We start from the raw sequence: 15,057 nt of genomic DNA, 5'->3' as shown, positions 1-15,057 counted from the left end.
TTTGCTGATGATGCTGCGATGTACGGGAAGGTGTCGTCGTTGGGTGACTGAAGGGGGACACAAGATAATCTAGGCAAAATTTATAGTCGGTCTGATAAATGGCAGCTATCCGTAAGTGTACAAAAATGTAAGTTAATACAGATGAGTAGGAAAAACAACCCAGTAATATTGGAATACAGCGTTAGTAGTGCGCTGCCTGGTATTGTAACATCGATAAAATATCTAGACGTATCTTTGCAAAGCGGTATGAAATGGAACGAGCATTTAAGGATTGTAGTAGGGATGGCGAATCCTCGACTTCGGTTTATTGGGAGAATTTTAGGAAAGCGTGGGTCATATACAGTCTCAAGTACTGTTCGAGCGTTAGGATCCACACCAGCTCGGATTGAAGGAAAACTTCGAAGAAATTCAGAAACGAGCTGCTTGATTTATTACCGGTAAGTTCGAACACCACGCAAGTATTACGGTGATGTTTCAGCAACTGAAATGGGAATCCCTGAAGGGAAGGTGACGTTCTTTCCGACGAACACTATTGTGAAAATTTAGAGAACCGGCATTTGAAGCTAACAACAGAACGATTCTATTGCCGAACATACATTCCGCGTAAGTACCACGAAGATAAGAGAAATTATGGCTCGTATGGAAGCATATGGACGTTTTTCCCACGCTCTGTTTGCATGTGGAAAAGGAAAGGAAATGACTGGTAGTGACACATGGTACCATCCGCCACGCATCGTACAGTGTGGCTTGCGGAGTATGTGTGTAGATGTAGATTTAAAGCACCAACATCAAATTAAGTACCAAGACCAACTCTAGTAGAAAATATAAACTGCCCATAAACATCAACCCGAGTACAAATATCAAACCGAGTACAAACGTCAAACCGTGTACAAAAGTGAAATAGAGTACAAACATCAATCTGAGTGAAAACATCAAAGCGAGTACAAACACCAAATCTAGTAAAAAAATAAAATCTAGTACAAACAGTAAATCGAATACCAACACCAAATCGAATACCAACTTCAAATCGAATGCTAACTTCTAATTTAGTACCTCCTTAAATCGGTTACAAGCTTCAAATCGAATACAAGCTTCGAACCTAATAGTAGCTCAAATAGAATAATCTAGTACCATCTAAATATCAAATATCAACTAAAAATAACATTTAAAATTCAATACGTTAATAACAATTACTATAAGAGGTTTCTAAAAATTATAGGTCAATTGTAATGAAGTCAATGAACCTGTAAAAGTATCACATTTATAATAGGCAAATATCCACAACAAAGACGAATAGGACTGGTCATTAGATCCATATGTTTGAGATCATGTACAGCTGTTACGCTCAATTAAATGTCAGACAAGTTAGAAAAAGTAGCATCACGAACCAGGAAACCAATGACACTACATGTATTTCGGCAAGAAAACTTGCAGTTTCCCAATCTACATATGGCTAAAGGAATGTAACACTATTAAATCCATAAGAGGACAGTCTTATGTCTGTATACAGTCCTTTATTTTAAAAACAGTGTAGTATTTCAATTTTATAAGGCTCAGAAATACTATAACCATCATTATCTTCATACAGTTAAATCGCGATTGTTTACAAAGTCTAGTTTCAACGTAGATATGTCTGAGATATTTCAATTTGCCAATGTTATGAAACCTCATCGGGCGAACTCATCCACATATTATTTCAGCGTCATCTTCTCTACTCGAGTAGGAGACTATTTAAAATGCATTTAAAATTATAGGTCACTCCCTATCACTTTGTATGCTTTTACAATATTCTTAGAGTGAATAACCCACAATGTCAGTGTACTGGAAAACGATGTAGTGGCTTACACAGTAGACTTTTACTTTATTTTTCTTTAATACCCTATTTTACGTCTAATAATAAGAGTTATGTTGTTAGAAATATGTATTTGTTTTATCCCTGATATGTTTTGTATTATCAACGTGTGCATTGTCTTTGGAGTAACAATTTTCTGTTCTTCTTTTAATTATCTGTGTATTGTCATCTAACTTACATATGGAAAAGACTATACGTGAACTATAATGTCCATACTGACTGTATAATATTTTTGTAGAGATATTATGTGTATAGTAACCCAAAGCGCTGCTATATTCTGGTGGTATGAGCTTACTCCGGCTCCATGGCCATTATCAATCTATTCCCATCTATTCCCATAACACATCGTTAATACTATCGCTGTCTAATGCGTTGTATATGGGCAAATTAAGCTTGTAGCACGAAAAAATATCACCTTATTAAAATGCCTTTGAATGTAGCAGCGTTTTGGGTTACTAAATATATAATGTTGTTACAAGACATCAATAATGCTACAAGTCCAGAAAAATTCAAAATGACTGTGTAGTTATTTGCTTGTGAGGAACAAAACATAGTAAATATATACAAACACAAATTCTCACACTGGGCAACGGGGCGGCGCACCTGCTGTAGTTCTATCGAGTGCCATCTTGTCACCGAAGCGACGCATCGCAACTGCCGTTTGCAAATTTTATTTCCGTTTCCGATTCCGATGCAATTTCCGTCGAGAATGTTTCCACGAATCTCGCGCTGTGATCTCCACCTCACCACCCAGACTGGCTCTGACTGTAATTATGTTCTGCATCTAATACGAATACGTTCAATCCCGATTCAAAAGATTACTTTCAATTCCACTGCGGCCACGTTTCCATGTAAAGTATCTTACAAAAAGCATTCCTTTCCTTCTTTTGTTCCATCGCTACATGCACTTGACGCATTTTAGGAGAAAACTATGTAGGGATTATATCTCCTTGCAGTATCTGCAGCACATAAACTATTTAACAGTTAACTGTCTATCAATAACTTTCTCGTACGAATGAGTTGGTCGAAATAAACCTTTTCTGTTAGTGTCGCACATCAACAGACCTGTAAACGGAAAGCTCAGTTTTAAATGCACTAAACTACCAAGCGTTAATCCTGCTATTATAGGCAGAAATGTTGAAACAAGTACCTCATGCGTCTATCTGGAAGTAGGACAGTCTCATAAAACCAGATATAAACAATTTATTCTCCAACGACTTTTCTCGACTTGGACAAATATTTAATACCAAACTGGTCTACGTGAGTAATATGTCCTATTTTGCTTTAATGGGATATTAAAAAACCCAGTGCATTGAAAATTAAATTACATTAAACCCGATTAATTCATATCATGCTCACATTATACCGTCACGTTCTACTGGGCACTCCGTTCTATCGAGCACGAAAACTATCAGTTGCGACAACTAAAAGAGGTATTACATGAGAAAAATAGTTATTATATCCATCAGTAAGTAGGACACCACCGTTTTAAAGGTATTCACAAAAGATCCTTGGCATTGTGACATACCATTTTTATACCAGTCGACGATCCTCCCTGTTTTGCCCTGTAACACACGTTACTTCCTAATTACATTCCAATTTCAAGCATATTGGAAATGCACGCTGTCAAAAGAGTCCCACTGAAGTTTAATTTAGAAATATTTCTTTCGTTTTCGTTATAATTAGGTCATAATGTAATAAAATACAATGTATATATGTATAGAATAAAAAACAATTTTGTGTAATTTAAAAGTCATCTTAAGGTCTGAGTAGGTAACATTGAGAAAAGCTGCCTGTACTGTGCCTTACAATTCAACATTTGCAGCTTTTGGGAATACACAGAAACATTTTATGTTTCACTTTATTATGATTATCATTGTTATTGTGAAATCGAAAATTTTCATATTAGGCGTTTCACGAACTTGTGAAACAATGGTATGGAAAACAAACTGATATGAGTAGCCAGTCACAGTGATTTACTAACACTGTACCATGCTTTAGAGATTATGTCTCTTTCATGGCTTATTCTGATCTACATTTGACTTTCAGCATCATGAGCGATGTCAGTCGTATATTGCAAGACGTCTTTCATTACTGAATGCATTCAAGCACACTGTAATCTCGCTTCAACATATAAAAGTTGCTCGTTATCAGCGGAACTCATTTGCAGGATTCTGGCGATCAATTTGTATGTCTCTGATTGACCGCACTCGGATAGATTTTTATGACTGGTGTCTTAAACGTAGCTGTCTTCTGCAGGTTATTGAAATTAGTGTGTGTATAGCGTAATACTTGTTTCTGTTGTTTTCCATGGCAGAAGTGGGAGGGTGAAATCCAATGACACCTCATAGCCCATTCCTCTTTAAAAGCACCAAAAAGCTACCGCGGTTAATGTGACCCTCTGATAGACTAATCACCATGATCAGCTCCACATGCTGTCACGCCATGGTACACTCTGAGAAAGTTTGGGCCTTAACCCAGGGCACTGGCGCGAAGTCTGGTAGTCAGGAACCTTGTGCTAACATCTCTCTTCCTCTGACCAGCCGAATACTGTAAATGAAAATACCCTCTCGCTTCGGATTCGCATAGGATATCTTCGAATTCTTCGCCGCCACACAAGCGTGCGTTAGCGACCTGCGTATTTTTTTTCTAATGGATTTCCATTCATTCTTCTAGCCCAACCTTTCGTTCGCCAGTTTTGGCGTAGTCTGCAAGACCATCCGGTTCTGTCACTATTGACATCACTTACTAATATGAGTACTATGGCTTTGGTCTTGGACTACCGCAGTAAGATACACCAAAAATGACGAACATTATCCACGTTTTGTCTTTTCCAAGTACATATACCGTTTATTAGCAAGTTATCTCAAAACTTATAACATCCACTATAAACGTCAGCCGAGTGTCTGAAAATACCATAGCACGGCTACATATATACCTACATACACACATACATACATTAATCCTTGTTACATAGATCATGAATACGACATCTCTTAATGATGTGGAACGTGTCACTTTAAAATAAGTTTTCTTTAGACAAACTAATATTCTTTTATTTTTTTATTATTTTTTTTACTGCTTCATGTCTAATAATTCATCTCATGCGTAGAAGGAGTTGTCATTCAGAAATTCTTTACATTTGCTTTTAAATGTTACATGGATATCCGTGAGACTTTTAACACTATTTGGCAAATTTTTGAGGCAGCATAATTCACCCCTTTCTGTGTCAAAGTGAGATTTAATCCAGAATAGTGAAGACCATCATTTCTTCTAGTTTTGTAGCTATGCACTTCACTGTAATTTTTGAATTGTGATGGGTTATTAATGACAAATTGCAATAGTGAATATATATAATATACATTGTGAAGGTACTGTGAATATCCCGAGTTCCTTAAATAAATGTCTGCAAGGTGATCTTGGGTGGGCTCCAGTTATTATTCTGATTATACACTTCTGTGCAATCAATACTTTCCCTCTTAATGACGAATTGCCCCCAAAATATGATGCCATATAAAGGCAGTGAATGAAAATAGGCATAGTAGGCTAATTTACTGATATGTTTATCACCAAAATTTGCAATAACTCTAATAGCATAAGTAGCTGAACCTAACCGTTTCAGCAGGTCATCGATGTGTTTCTTCCAATTTCTGCCTTAGCAACAAACTTCCATTCATAGTCTATATTTATCAATGGTGTTATGCCATTTACTGTACAGAATTGTATAAACTGTGTTTTCTCGAAATGTAGTGAGAGTCCATTTGCAGAGAACCACTTAATAATTTTCTGAAAGACATTATTTGCTATTTCCTCAGCTGATTCTTGCTTGTTGGGTGTGGTTACTATACTTGTATCATCATCAGAAAGAACTAGCTTTACATCTTCATGAATGTAGAGTGGCGAGTGAACAATATATATTAAGAACAATAGGGGACCCAAGACTGAACCCTGTGGGACACCATTCTTGATACTTCCCCAGTTAGAGGACTCTGCTGGTTTTTGCAGACTATCTGTACTGTTAATTTCAAACTTCTGCATTCTTCCAGTTAAGTATGAATTATACTATTAGTGCACTGTCCCACTCATACTACAATACTTAAGCTTACCTAGAAGAATTTCATGATTCACACAATCAAAAGCCTTTGAGAGATCACAAAATACCCCGGTGGGTGATGTTCGCTTATTCGATGCATTTAATATTTGATCTGTGAAAGTATATATATCATTTTCTGTTGAAAAGCCTTTCTGAAAACCAAATTGACATTTTGTTAGTACTTCATTTTTACGAATATGTGATACTACTCTTGAATACATTACTTTTTCAAGAATTTATGACAGAGCTGTCAGAAGTGACATTGGGTGGTAGTTGTTAGCATCAGATCTATCCCCTGTTTTATGCAATGGTTTAATAACAGCTTATTTCAGTGTGACAAACTGCCTATTGGCTTCTGTCTCGGGTTCTTCGGCCGACGTTCATCTAATGATATTTCTGACGTTTCGCCAGCACGAGTGGCTGGCATTGTCAAAGCTTCACCCTCCATTGCCGGTGGTGAACTGGAGCCGAGCTCGCGGCCGCAGACTATATGTACCTGCCGCGCCAACGTCCGAGGGCTTCTCCGCGGTCATTTCCGGTGCGGTTCTCCTCTTGCTACCTGCGACGGTCGTTCGCTGCAGTACGGGAAGCCAGGATCCGTTTACCTTAAGGCTTTCCTCTTTCTTGTTCAAACTGTTCGCGTGTTTTTGTATTTCTACAGCTTCTCTGAACAAGCGCGTGTGATAGTGGTTCTCTACAGCCAGAACTTCCGTGTCGGCGAATTTTATTACGTGGTCGGTCTCATTCAGTGCGTGTTCTGCCACGGCCGATTTCTCCACCTGCCCCAACCTGAAATGTCGCTTATGCTCCTTGATCCTGGTGTTAATGGATCGTCCAGTCATTCCGACATAAACTTTTCCGCATGTGCATGGTATGCGGTATATTCCCGACATTGCAAGTGGGTCTCTTTTCTCCTTCGCCGATCTAAGACACTCTTTGATCTTCCTTGTCGGCTTGAAAACCGTCTTTACGCCATGTTTGCGCAATATACGGCCGATTCTGTCCGTCACTCTGGGAATGTATGGCAGAAAGGCCGTACCCGACATTTCTTTTTCTGGTTCCTTACTTCGCCGAGTGTTTGGCTCAGTTACACTTCTAATATAATTTGTGGAGTACCCATTGCTCCTCAGGACAGTTTCCAGGTGTTGCATTTCTCGTTTGAGGTGTTGCGGCTCACATATTCGTCCTGCTCTCGTTACGAGCGTACTAATCATGCCTCTTTTCTGGCTCGGGTGGTGGTTTGACAGTTTGTGCAGGTATCGGTCCGTGTGAGTCGGTTTTCGATACACGCTGTGTCCCAGGTTTTCGCCGTCCCTTGTGACCAGCACATCTAGAAATGGCAGTTTCTTGTCCTTTTCTACTTCCATGGTAAATGTTATGTTGGCATGGAGGCTGTTCAAGTGTCTTAGGAAGTCACCGAGCTGTTCTTCACCATGGCTCCACACCACGAAAGTATCATCGACGTACCTGTACCACACCTTAGGTCTCACCACGAGCTATTTCACGTGGAATGGCGACTTCTACGAACAGCTGGAAGGCGTCGCCATGGGTAGTCCTCTCAGTCCAGTTGTGGCCAACTTCTTCATGGAACAATTCGAAGCACAGGCACTGGACTCGGCGACTTGCAAACCTAAGGTGTGGTACAGGTACGTCGATGATACTTTCGTGGTGTGGAGCCATGGTGAAGAACAGCTCGGTGACTTCCTAAGACACTTGAACAGCCTCCATGCCAACATAACATTTACCATGGAAGTAGAAAAGGACAAGAAACTGCCATTTCTAGATGTGCTGGTCACAAGGGACGGCGAAAACCTGGGACACAGCGTGTATCGAAAACCGACTCACACGGACCGATACCTGCACAAACTGTCAAACCACCACCCGAGCCAGAAAAGAGGCATGATTAGTACGCTCGTAACGAGAGCAGGACGAATATGTGAGCCGCAACACCTCAAACGAGAAATGCAACACCTGGAAACTGTCCTGAGGAGCAATGGGTACTCCACAAATTATATTAGAAGTGTAACTGAGCCAAACACTCGGCGAAGTAAGGAACCAGAAAAAGAAATGTCGGGTACGGCCTTTCTGCCATACATTCCCAGAGTGACGGACAGAATCGGCCGTATATTGCGCAAACATGGCGTAAAGACGGTTTTCAAGCCGACAAGGAAGATCAAAGAGTGTCTTAGATCGGCGAAGGAGAAAAGAGACCCACTTGCAATGTCGGGAATATACCGCATACCATGCACATGCGGAAAAGTTTATGTCGGAATGACTGGACGATCCATTAACACCAGGATCAAGGAGCATAAGCGACATTTCAGGTTGGGGCAGGTGGAGAAATCGGCCGTGGCAGAACACGCACTGAATGAGACCGACCACGTAATAAAATTCGCCGACACGGAAGTTCTGGCTGTAGAGAACCACTATCACACGCGCTTGTTCAGAGAAGCTGTAGAAATACAAAAACACGCGAACAGTTTGAACAAGAAAGAGGAAAGCCTTAAGGTAAACGGATCCTGGCTTCCCGTACTGCAGCGAACGACCGTCGCAGGTAGCAAGAGGAGAACCGCACCGGAAATGACCGCGGAGAAGCCCTCGGACGTTGGCGCGGCAGGTACATATAGTCTGCAGCCGCGAGCTCGGCTCCAGTTCACCACCGGCAATGGAGGGTGAAGCTTTGACAATGCCAGCCACTCGTGCTGGCGAAACGTCAGAAATATCATTAGATGAACGTCGGCCGAAGAACCCGAGACAGAAGCCAATAGGCAGTTTGTCAACAAGTGGCCACGAAAGCCTCAACAATTTTGTATTATTTCAGTGTATCTGGAAAAATGCACTGTTTCATTGAACTACTTCATATGTGGCTGAGAATCCTACTTATTTGTTGGGAACAAGCTTTTAGTACTCTGTTGGAAATGGCAGCTATTCCATGTGAGCTTTTACCTTTGATTGAATTTATTATTTTCCTAATTTCAGTAGGAGAGGTGGGTTGAATTTCAATTTTATCAAATCGCATAGGTATTGCCTCTTCCATATACTGCCTTGCATTTTCTAATGAACAGCTGGGTCCTATTTTCTCTAAAATACTTAAAAATGATTATTAAAAATATTTTTTACTTCTGACTTCTTGTTAACAAACTTTTCATAGTGTTTGGTAGAAATACAGTCTTCCTGTGCTCTCAATTGCTCTGTTTCCCTTTTAGCAATATTCCATACTGTTCTAATTTTATTATCAGATGTGCTAATCTCAGACATAATGCACATACTTCTGGACTTTTTAATAACTGTTCTTAATACAGTGCAGTAGTTCTTATAATGTTTCACTGTTTCAGGATCATTACTCCTCCTAGCTATAAGCTACATTTTCCTTTTTTGTTTACAAGATATTTTTATCTCTTTAGTAAGTCATGGCTTTTTACATAGTTTCTTACAATTATATTTCACTGTTTTCTACTGCGTTAGTCAAAGTGATCGACTACTCAGACATGCCACAGACAGGAGTGAAGCGACCATTTCAGCAAAACACTTTAATTATCAAAATTGAACTGCTCTGTTTGCCAAACAGTGCAATATTGTAGTTTGACAGTTACCTCAATAATGACTATCAGTAAGTCGTCAATGGATGGGAGTAGCTGTAATGGAAACATGTGTTCTGTGGAGTCCCCTGGGGTTCTGTTCTTGGTCCACTAGTTTTCTCATTGTACATCTTTGATATATCATTTGTGCTACATTATTGTAAGTACCATTTACATGTTGACGACATACAGTTACATCTCGTTGCAACTTCTAACAAGTTTGTTGCTACCTTATCATGTACGACTGATGATCTTAAACTAAAATGTACGGTGTCACAGGTCATCCTCACATCACACCAAAAGTTGATCAGTTCAAATTTTAGTGAACACTTCTTACTGGTATTCAAGCATCCTATCAAAAAATAGGAAAAGAACTCGGTATAACTTAAAATGGGCATCTAAATTGGAAAGAATAAACTGTTACAGCATCCTGGAAATCTATCTCTTGTCTAAAAGCATTGCACAAATTTTAAAAATATTTGCACCTCAAATTATACAATAATTAATCTAGTCGTAAGTTCTTCCATATCTTTACCATGGTGATGTAGTTCAACACGGCAAGAACAATAAAAACTCGTGGCGACTCGAGCTGATTATGAATGCAAGAGCAAATTGGTGTGTAACATTCGCTTATTTCATCACATCAGTCTTTCCCATGCTCAGTTAGGCTGGATGTGACTGCACAGCCTACATAATTTTCACACACACTGTTTACTTATTCGGTTTCCTGGTTGCTGGTTTCCTTCCTCAATACCGCTTCTCAATGTCATCATTTCATTACTGCAGTAACACATCGAATTTGTTCAATATGTTGGCTGTACCACTCCTTAACAATAAATCTTCCCCATTTCAGATAAATGTCTATGGAACAAACTATACTGTAGCCTGCGTCTTTTCCAGAACAACTCTGCATTCGAGATGAGATTGTAGCTTAACCTGTTATCATCGTTGCAGATATACAAGCTGAAGCGCCAAAGAAAGTGGTAAAGACATGCATATTCAAATACAGAGACATGTAAACAGGCAGAATGCGGCGCTGCGTTCGGCAACGCCTATATAAGACAAAAAGTGTCTGGTGCAGTTGTTAGACCGTGTGGGGATTTTCCCATACGACATTTTCATGAATGATCCGTGAATATCAGGAATCCAGTAAAACATCAAATCTCTGACATCGCTGCGCCCGAAAAAAAAAATTCTGCAAGAGCGGGAGCAACGACGACTAAAGTGAATTGTTCAACGTGACAGAAGTCCAACCCTTTCGCCAATTGCTCGGATTTCAATGCTGGGACATCAACAAGTGTCAGTTAGCGAACCATTCAACAAAAATCATCGATATGGGCTCTCGTAGCCGAAGGCCCACTCGTGTACCCTTGATGACCCCACGACACAAAGCCTTACGCATCTCCTGGACCCGCCAACACCGACATTGGACTGTTGATGACTGGAAACATGTTGCCTGGTCGGACGAGTCTCGTTTCAGATTGTATCGAGCGAATGGACGTGTACAGGTATGGAGACAACCTCATGAATCCATGGACCCTTCATGCCAGCAGGGGATTGTTCATGCTGGTGGTGTATTTACTTCATTTGCAGTCTAATAATTACATTTATTAATAGCAGTGTGTTTTTAGGTTGGATAGTACCTCCAACTACACTCAGAATGAGCAAGCCATTAATGCTTATTTTCGCCTGGTCAGCAGTTCAGGTGTTGAAGAGTGGATACCTGGACGCAAAATGGTTAGTCTATCGTGACAGGCGTGGTCCACTTAACTGTGCAGCTACTAGCATGCAGAAAACATTAAGTAGTAATTATGTGACGTGTTTGCAGGAAGACAGATAGATGCAGAGAAAAAAAAACAGCTAACACACTGACCTGGGTACATACACTACTGGCCATTAAAATTGCTACACCAAGAAGAAATGCAGATGATAAACGGCTACTCATTGGACAAATATATTATACTATAACTGACATGTGATTACATTTTCACGCAATTTGGGTGCATAGATCCTGAGAAATCAGAACCCTTAACAACCACCTCTGGCCGTAATAACGGCCTTGATACGCCTGAGCATTGAGTCAAACAGAGCTTGAATGGCGTGAACAGGTACAGCTGCCTATGGAGCTTCAACACGATACCACAGTTCATCAAGAGTAGTAACTGGCGTATTGTGACGATCCAGTTTCTCGGCCACCATTGACCAGACATTTTCAATTGGTGAGAGGTATGGAGATGTGCTGGCCAGGGCAGCAGTCGAACATTTTCTGTATCCAGAAAGACCCGCACAGTACCTCCAACATGCGGTCGTGCATTATCCTGTTGAAATGTAGGGTTTCGCAGGGATCGAATGTAGGGTAAAGCCACGGGTCGTAACACATCTGAAATGTAACGTCCACTCTTCAAAGTGCCGTCAATGAGAACAAGAGGTGACCGAGACGTGTAACCAGTGCCACCCTACACCATCACGCCGGGTGATACGCCAGTATGACGATGACGAATATACGCTTCCAATGTGCGTTCACCGCGATGTCACCAAACACGGATGCGACCATCATGATGCTGTAAACAGAACCTGGATTCATCCGAAAAAAATTATGTTTTGCCATTCGTGCACCCAGGTTCGCCGTTGAGTACACCATCGCAGGCGCTCGTGTCTGTGATGCAGCACCAAGGGTAACCGCAGCCATGGTCTCCGAGCTGATAGTCCATGCTGCTGCAAACGTCGTCGAACTTTTCGTGCAGATGGTTCTTGTCTTGCAAACATCCCCATCTGTTGAGTAAGAGATCGAGACTTAGCTGCACGATCCGTTACAGCCATGCGGATAAGATGCCTGTCATCTCGACTGCTAGTGATACGAGGCATTTGGGATCCAGCACGGCGTACCGTATTACCCTCCTGAACCCACCGATTCCATATTCTGCTAACAGTCGTTGGATCTCGACCAACGCGAGCAGCAATCTCGCGATACGATAAACCGCAATCGCGATAGGCTACAATCCGACCTTTATCAAAGTCGGAAACGTGATGGTACGCATTTCTTCTCCTTACACGAGGCATCACAACAACGTTTCACCAGGCAACGCCGGTCAACTGCTGTTTGTGTATGAGAAATCGATTGGAAACTTTCCTCATGTCAGCACGCTGTAGGTGTCGGCACCGGCGCCAGCCTTGTGTGAATGCTCTGAAAAGCTAATCATTTGCATATCACAGCATCTTCTGCCTGTCGGTTAAATTTCGCGTCTGTAGCACGTCATCTTCGTGGTGTAACAATTTTAATGGCCAGTAGTGTATCAATGTACCAATGATCACAACATCTACACGTATATGCTTAACACCCTATAGATATACAGGGAGAACATTAATAAAACTGACAAGCTGCAAGGACAGATTCCTGACTAGAAATGGAGGAGAAAAGGTCCTATGAATAAGTGTCAGGAAATGCATCGTTGCCACAATAGATGGCGCTGACGAATGAAAGTTTTCTGGCCATGTGCCGTGTGTTCCTTGTGTGTTGCAGGCTGTGTGATTGACGCAGCGAACTGTAAGCAGTAGGTTGGTCCGGTGTTCATGACGGGAACAAGCCGAGATGATATCTGTACACGGCCAAGTGGATGTAAATGGTCGGAAGACAGCATGGCTATATCAAAACAAGTACCCTCACAGACACCAAGCACTTCACGTAACATTTAAAACTTTTTTTGAACGTTTGTGTGATCATGTGTCCTTTCAGACAGACGAACGTGCAGGGAGGCGGCAGAGTACATCAGACTGGAGGACCAGGTTCTACAGGATATTAGGACGAACCCTAGTACAAGCTGCAGGCAAGTAGTACACCAAAATGATCTAGGCCAGAGTCCGATTATGTGTATTATGCATGACAACCGCTACTATCCCTATAATCTGCAACGATTGCAGGGATTATCAGCAGTGGGTTTCCTTTTAAGGGAAGGATTTTGTCGATGGTTTTTGCACCAGACCATCACAATTATGGGATTTCTATCATCAGTGTTCTTTATCGACGAAGCAATCTTTATCAGAACTGGCATCACCTGTCTCCATAATTGTCACCTGTGGGCTACAGACTCAGAACGTGGTCAGAGGAACATCCAGTCGTCAGTCCCATCTACTACATAAGCTGTGTATATTTTAATAAGTTTTACAGACAATTTAGATCCAGACATATTTAATTTGAAGATCCTTGGAGCTCGTAAAAACTTTTATCGTGAACAAGTGCTGCTGAAGCTAAATGTTTTTATCAGTAGTGCCATTATGAAAGCTGCGTGCATTGTAATAAGTAATGCAGACAATTAAGACGTGTAAATATTTAATTTGGAGGACCATTGTGCGTATATAGTATCAGAAATCTTATTCTATCTGTTTCGAGATATAAAGTAATTTATTTTTCTAGAATTTTCGTAGAGGTACCTTATATTTATATGTTACTATAAGCATGCAGCTGTGTGTATTTTGATAAGTAATACAGACACTCTAGATGTGGAATTAGTTGATTTTAAGGTCCCTTCTGCTTGCAAAGTTTGCAGAATCTTACATATTTCGATAAATAACACACTTTCATTTTGCTGCAATTTACATAGAGATCTGTAATTACACTTGCTTATTACGATAAGCGACCTGCGTGTGTGTGTGTGTGTGTGTGTGTGTGTGTGTGTGTGTGTGTGTGTGTGTGTGTGTGCGCCCGTGTGTGCGTGTGTTTGTATTCGTACTCAATAAATGATAAATAGTTTTATCAAAGAATTCTCTTTCGAGTTATTGACTCTGTCTTTTTCTTTGGGGATGTTATATCTCTATCACCACCTATGGCTGTGTTGTATTTGTGTGTATAACCAAAGAAGCCCTTCTGCAGTTTAAAGTTAAAGTGATGTATCTTAATAAAACACCTTCTTCCTTCCTTCTCAAATCGTGTTTGTTTATTTTGTGTGAGCATCGTGGATTTCTATTACATGTAGACTTTATTTAATAGTAGTGTAGGAAATACAATCTGTAAACGTTTTAGAGAGCCTGAATTCCAATTGATATACGTTTTAGTGTGCCTTAGTTCCTTCTGTAGCACTTCGTTACGTATTGAACCTTGTCTAGGTCCAATCATTTGCAATATGTCCGATCAAAGTCATCAATAATATTTTTCTCATGATACGTAATCTTCGCCCTCATCCTAAATTGGTGGTGAAAAATGGGCCGTTTCAACAAGAGTTTGACTAAATAATTATATTCAGAATGTCTGTTTTTTGTAGGTTTCCAAGTATTTTAGGCTGGTCTCGTTAGTTTCGATCTCTTAGGCAGAACTTTAAATGTTAACTTTCTAACGCCAAAAATATTTTCATTACTAATTTTCGGCATTATTTTTCCTCAACTACATGTGTTCACACATGGAAATGGCCTAATTTAGAATTAACAGTTATGTTTTAGATACCAATCCGTCGGATACGTGTGGAATATAATCTCATGATATTTGACATGTAGATACTCAAACGTTGATACTTAATTGTTGCACTATTTTGCGTTACTGATGC

The sequence above is a fragment of the Schistocerca nitens genome, chromosome 3 (assembly GCF_023898315.1).
Source record: "Schistocerca nitens isolate TAMUIC-IGC-003100 chromosome 3, iqSchNite1.1, whole genome shotgun sequence".
NCBI classification, from domain to species: domain Eukaryota; kingdom Metazoa; phylum Arthropoda; class Insecta; order Orthoptera; family Acrididae; genus Schistocerca; species Schistocerca nitens.
The sequence above is the reverse complement of the archived record's forward strand: the minus strand, read 5'-3'. Positions refer to the sequence as shown.